The sequence below is a fragment of the Mobula hypostoma genome, chromosome 17 (genome assembly GCF_963921235.1).
Source record: "Mobula hypostoma chromosome 17, sMobHyp1.1, whole genome shotgun sequence".
Classification (NCBI taxonomy): domain Eukaryota; kingdom Metazoa; phylum Chordata; class Chondrichthyes; order Myliobatiformes; family Myliobatidae; genus Mobula; species Mobula hypostoma.
In genome coordinates this window covers 53887200-53894145 of record NC_086113.1, presented here as the reverse complement: position 1 = coordinate 53894145, position 6946 = coordinate 53887200, and positions in this window count along the sequence as shown.

The following is a 6946-nucleotide window of genomic DNA, read 5'->3' as shown; positions in this document are numbered from 1 at the left end:
TGCGGCAGAGGGGCGTTGCCCCAAGACTGCCACAGCTCACATGAGAGGCACATCACCATCTCAGGAGGCATTGTAAAGACTAACTGCGAGCAAGCTTGTCCTCCACCTCTTCACGTCAAAGCCTCAAAGCTCCACTCCTTCACTGGCCCACACACTCACTGGCTGCCTCCCACAGGCCGCTTCGCTTGAGCTATCCCTCTATTTATCTGTTTGAGCTTTTCAAAATGCTTGGTCACCTGACCTCAACTGCCCAATCAGCCGCTTTCTGCTGAGTCTGATCTATTCAAATCTTGATTGACTTGATTGCACAAACCAACTGCCAAAACTGCCAGAATCTCTCAAGTCAAAGCTTCAAAGCTCCACTCCTTCACTGGCCCACTCACTCACTGGCCGCTTTCCACAGGCTAGCTTACATTCACATTCCATCTTTACCTTCTCAATGACTTGGTATCCAGGACATCTTGAAGGAACGATGCCTCAAAAATGTGGCATTCATCATTAAGGACCCCCATCACCTCATTGCTACCATCAGGAAGGAGGTACAGGAGCCTGAAGGCACACAGTCAATGATTCGGGAAGAGCTTCTTCCCTTCTGCCATCCGATTTCTGAATGGACATTGAATCTATAAACACTACCTCACTACTTTTTAATTTCTATTTTTGCACTACTCATTTAACTATTTCATATATATATTTACTTTAGTTCATGTTCCCTTCTATTATTATGTATTGCATTATGCTGCTGCGCAAAGACAACAAACTTCACCTGTCAGTCGGCTGGGGTGATATACTGCGTCCGGTGCTCCTGATGTGGCCTTCTATATATCGGCGAGACCCGATGCAGACTGGGAGATCGTTTCGCTGAACACCTACGCTCTGTCCGCCAGAGAAGGCAGGATCTCCCAGTGGCCACACATTTTAATTCCACATCCCATTCCCATTCTGACATGTCTATCCACGGCCTCCTCTACTGTAAAGATGAAGCCACACTCAGGCTGGAGGAACAACACCTTATATTCCGTCTGGGTAGCCTCCAACCTGATGGCATGAACATTGACTTCTCTAACTTCCGCTAATGCCCCACCTCCCCCTCGTACCCCATCCGTTATTTATATACACACGTTCTTTCTCTCACTCTCCTTTTTCTCCCTCTGTTCCTCTGACTATACCCCTTGCCCATCCTCTGGGTTTTCCCCCCCTCCCCCTTTTCCTTCTCCCTGGGCCTTCTGTTCCATAATCCTCTCATATCCCTTTTGCCAATCACCTGTCCAGCTCTTGGCTCCATCCCTCCCCCTCCTGTCTTCTCCTATCATTTTGGATCTCCCCCTCCCCCTCCCCCTCCCACTTTTAAATCTCTTACTAGCTCTTTCTTCAGTTAGTCCTGATGAAGGGTCTCGGCCCGAAACGTCGATTGTACCTCTTCCTGGAGATGCTGCCTGGCCTGCTGCGTTCACCAGCAACTTTGATGTGTGTTGCTTGAATTTCCAGCATCTGCAGAATTCCTCGTGTTTGCGTTTTTAAATTCCACGACATATGCCAATAACACTAAACCTATTTCTGATTACAGTGCTGCTTTTCCATGTGCTAGGAAGGTGTTCAGGTGCCCTAAAGATGGTACGAAACCCGTTCACGAGGCAGGATAACTAATCTCTAAGACTGCAATAGAATCACATAACTTTACAACCCTACATGAGTCCATTTTGCTGTCAAATCATCAGCTGAATAATCTCTTGACTCTGCTATCATCTCAGGTGTGCAAGTAATGTAAATATCTTACGATTACAAAGTCATTGCTAACATTAACCTGTTTATTTTCATGTCTGTCACTTTCTTAGAGGTACATTACATCAGCTTGTTTTCACCTCCATGTCTTCTACTTGCTTCAGACTAAATGAGGCAGAGAAATGTGAACACATCTAAAGCCTGTAGATTTGAAGTTCACTCATTATAACATAAATTATTACTGGCACGCATCCTGACTGTAAAGATGACTTCAGTGAGAAAGGGAAAGAGCTGCGGTGGGGGTAGGGGATGATTGAAGCAGAGGGACCTGAGATGGGGTGAGTGTTGGGAAGGGTGAATGGGGAATAGAGTGAGAAGGAAATGATAAGTGGTGGGGGCTGCAGAAGGGAAGAGGAACCAAGAGAGTTAGTTAGTGAAAGGGGAGTACTGTCTGAGGGGATGAGGAACAGGATCTGGACAAGTGGATTTGTCCACGTCCATCTCTGTGTATGCACAACCTCGGGTGTGCATATGTGCACCCTCCATGCAGTGGCCACTTTATGTGGTATCTATACATCTCGTTAATGCAAATATCTAATTAGCCTATCCTGTGGCAGCAACCCAATGCATAAAAGCGTACAGACATGGTCAAGAGGTTCAGTTGTTGTACGGACCAAATATAAAAATGGGGAAGAAATGTGATCTAAGTGACATTGACCGGAATGATTGTTGGTGCCAGTTGGGGTGATTTGAGTATCTCAAAAACTGCTAATCTCCTGGAATTTTCATGCACAACAGTCTCTAGGGTTTACAGAGTGTGATGTGAAAAACAAAAAAGCATCCATGTGAGCAGTAGTTCTGTGGGAGTAAACATCTTTTTAATGAGAGAGGTCAGAGGAGAATGGCCAAACTGGTCCTAGCTGACAGGAAGGTGACAGTACCACAGATAACCATGCATTATAACAATGGTGTAGAGAAAGGCATCTGTGAATACACAACATGCTGATCCTTGAAGTGGATGGGATGCAGCAGAGGACCATGTACATACACTCAATGGCCACTTTATGAGGTACCTCCTGTATCTAACAACATGGCCATTGAGTGTATGTGTGAGAAATGCGATGCGTGTATGGTGAGAAGCAGGTCAGGGTGTCCCTGAATGTGTGCATGCCCATGTACTAGCTCCTTGCTGCAGAGATTATTCTCTGATCATCCTGGATCGCATTGTACCTTTGACCAAGACCTCCTTTTGTCAAGTTGCTTGTGTCTGCAGTTCAATGGCCCCTCCATGTTAAAAGTATCCCAGGATAGGCATCGTCCATTCCCCAAAACTAGTGTAGAATTTTGACCCCAAGGGACTGCCAAATAGATGGAGAAAATCAACATTCAATATGTTTCAAGAAGGGAATATCAATTCTGCATGATCTATTGTGCGGAAGAAATTAACGTCACAACTGTGATCTGGCCCCATGCGGGTAGGAAGAGAACTTAAGTAACATATCATAAAGAGCCTGAAATCAAAACAATGAAAATCTGAAGTAAAACGGAGAATGCCAAAAACTCTCAGCAGGTTGGGCTGCATCTATGGAGAAGGAAACAGATGCAATATTTCCAGTTTGTGACTTTCACCAGAATAAGAAAATAAATAGGATCAACCCTGCTTTAAGTTGCAGAATAGTTAGGAGAAATATGAGGGGTGATTGATAAGTTCGTGGCCTAAGGGAGACGGAGTCAATTTTAGAAAACTTAGCACGTTTATTTTTCAACATAGTCCCCTCCTACATGTACACACTTAGTCCAGCGGTCGTGAAGCATATGGATCCCTTCTTTGTGGAAGTGATCCAGAGCAGGGGTGATTGATAAGGTAGAAGAAGATGAGTTATACAGCTCTCATTACATGCACGTGCAGTTCAACTCTTTCAGTGAAAATGCAGAAAGTTTGAAGTTTCTCCTCATCTCCTTCTACTTTAGGCCACGAACTTATCAATCACCCCTCGTAAAAAGAATATTTAGAATCACAGAAGACTGTGAGACTTGGTTGCAAGAGGGGCAGGACTGGCTGCTCAGTGTTCCAGGGTTCTAACATAGAAACACAGAAAACCTACAGCACAATACAGGCCCTTCAGCCCACAAAGTTGTGCCGAACATGTCCCTACCTTAAAAATTTCTAGACTTACCCATAGCTCTCTATTTTTCTAAGTTCCATGTACCTATCCAAAATTCTCTTAAAAGACCCTATCATATGCACCTCCAACGCCGTTGCCGGCTGTCCATTCCACGCACTCACCACTCTCTGAGTAAAAAACTTACCCCTGACCTACTCCTCAGCACCTTAAATCTGTGTCCTCTTGTGGCAACCATTTCAGCCTTGGGAAAAGCCTCTGACTATCCACACGATCAATGCCTTTCATTATCTTATACACCTCTATCAGGTCACCTCTCATCTTCCGTTGCTCCAAGGAGAGAAGACCAAGTTCACTCAACCTATTCTCATAAGACACGCTTCCTAATCCAGGCAACATCCTTGTAAACAACAGGAATTCTGCAGATGCTGGAAATTCAAGCAACACACATCAAAGTTGCTGGTGAACGCAGCAGGCCAAGCAGCATCTATAGGAAGAGGTACAGTCGACGTTTCGGGCCGAGACCCTTCGTCAGGACTAACTGAAGAAAGAGCTAGTAAGAGATTTAAAAGTGGGAGGGGGAGGGGGAGGGGGAGATGCAAAATGATAGGAGAAGACAGGAGGGGGAGCGATAGAGCCGAGAGCTGGACAGGTGATAGGCAGAAGGGGATACGAGAGGATCATGGGACAGGAGGTCCGGGAAGAAAGACGGGGGGGGGGTGACCCAGAGGATGGGCAAGAGGTATATTCAGAGGGACAGAGGGAGAAAAAGGAGAGTGAGAGAAAGAATGTGTGCATAAAAAAGAGTAACAGATGGGGTACGAGGGGGAGGTGGGGCCTAGCGGAAGTTAGAGAAGTCAATGTTCATGCCATCAGGTTGGAGGCTACCCATACGGAATATAAGGTGTTGTTCCTCCAACCTGAGTGTGGCTTCATCTTTACAGTAGAGGAGGCCGTGGATAGACATGTCAGAATGGGAATGGGATGTGGAATTAAAATGTGTGGCCACTGGGAGATCCTGCTTTCTCTGGCGGACAGAGCGTAGATGTTCAGCAAAGCGATCTCCCAGTCTGCGTCGGGTCTCACCAATATATAAAAGGCCACATCGGGAGCACCGGACGCAGTATATCACCCCAGTCGACTCACAAGTGAAGTGATGCCTCACCTGGAAGGACTGTTTGGGCCCTGAATGGTGGTAAGGGAGGAAGTGTAAGGGCATGTGTAGCACTTGTTCCGCTTACACGGATAAGTGCCAGGAGGGAGATCAGTGGGGAGGGATGGGGGGGACGAATGGACAAGGGAGTTGTGTAGGGAGCGATCCCTGCGGAATGCAGAGAGAGGGGGGGAGGGAAAGATATGCTTAGTGGTGGGATCCCGTTGGAGGTGGCGGAAGTTACGGAGAATAATATGTTGGACCCGGAGGCTGGTGGGGTGGTAGGTGAGGACCAGGGGAACCCTATTCCTAGTGGGGTGGTGGGAGGATGGAGTGAGAGCAGATGTACGTGAAATGGGGGAGATGCGTTTAAGAGCAGAGTTGATAGTGGAGGAAGGGAAGCCCCTTTCTTTAAAAAATGAAGACATCTCCCTCGTCCTTGAATGAAAAGCCTCATCCTGTAACATCCTTGTAAATCTCCTCTGCACCCTTTCTATGGTTTCCACATCCTTCCTGTAGTGAGGTAACCAGAAATGAGCACAGTACTTCAAGTGGGGTCAAACCAGGGTGCTATAAAGCTGCAACATTACCTCTCGGCTCCTAAACTCAATCTCATGATTGATGAAGGCCAACGCACCGTATTCCTTCTTAACCACAGAGTCAACCTGCGCAGCAGCTTTGAGTGTCCTATGGATTCGGACCCCAAGATCCCTCTGATCCTCCACACTGCCAAGAGTCTTACCATTAATACTATATTCTGCCATCTTATTTAACCTACCAAAATGAACCACTTCACACTTATCTGGGTTGAACTCCATCTGCCACTTCTCAGCCCAGTTTTGCATCCTATCAATGCCCTGCTGTAACCTCCACACTGTCCACAACACCTCCAACGTTTGTGTCATCAGCAAACTTACTAACCCATCCTTCCACCTCCTCATCCAGGTCATTTATAAAAATCATGAAGAGTAAGGGTCCCAGAATAGATCCCGTTCTGTTCTGTTAAGGTTCTGTTGTTTTAGATGTGATAGAGCTGGTGAGATTAAAAGGGGAAGGATGGTATTACTAGTCAGGGAAGTGTCACTGCAGTTCTCAGACAGGACAGATGGGATAGCTTGTCTACTGAGATTGTATGAGTGAAACTGAGGAATAAGAAAGGTATGACAACATTAATGGGATTATTATAGACCACTCAGCAGTTCTCAGGATTTAGAGGTCCTGAGTTATAGGGAAAATTTGAATAAGCCAGGACCTTATTCCCTGGAGTGCAGGAGAATGAGGGGAGATTTGACAGAGGTATACAAAATTATGAGGGGTATCGGTAGGGTAAATGCAAGCAGGCTTTTTCCACTGAAGTTGGGTGAGACTACTAGAGGTCATGGCTTAAGGGGGAAAGGTGAAATGTTTAAGGGAAACATGAGGGGGAACAACTTCATTCAGAGTGTCGTGAGAGTGTGGAACAAGCTGCCAGTGGAAGTGGGTTCGATTTCAGCATTTAAGAGAAATTTGGATAGGTACATGGGTGGGAGGGGTAGGGAAGGCTATGGTGGAGGTGCAGGTCAATGGGAGTAGGCAGGGAAATAGTTCAGTATAGAATAGATGGCCAAAGGGCCTTTTTCTGCACTGAGGAGTTCTATAACTCTGACTCTATCTTGATGCAATCCTTTAATTATTCAGGAATTCCACCAGGATCAGAATCTGGTTTATCATCACCAGCATATGTTGTGAAATTTGTTAACTTAGCAGTAGCAGTTCAATGCAATACATATTACAGAAGAAAAAAAAATTTAAAAATAAATAAGTTAATCAATTACAGTATATGTATACTGCATAGATTAAAATTATGCTAAAACAGAAGTAATATATATTAAAAAGTGAGGCAGCGTCCATTTAGGAATTAGATGGCAGAGCGGAAGAAGCTGTTCCTGAATTGCTGACTGTGTGCCTT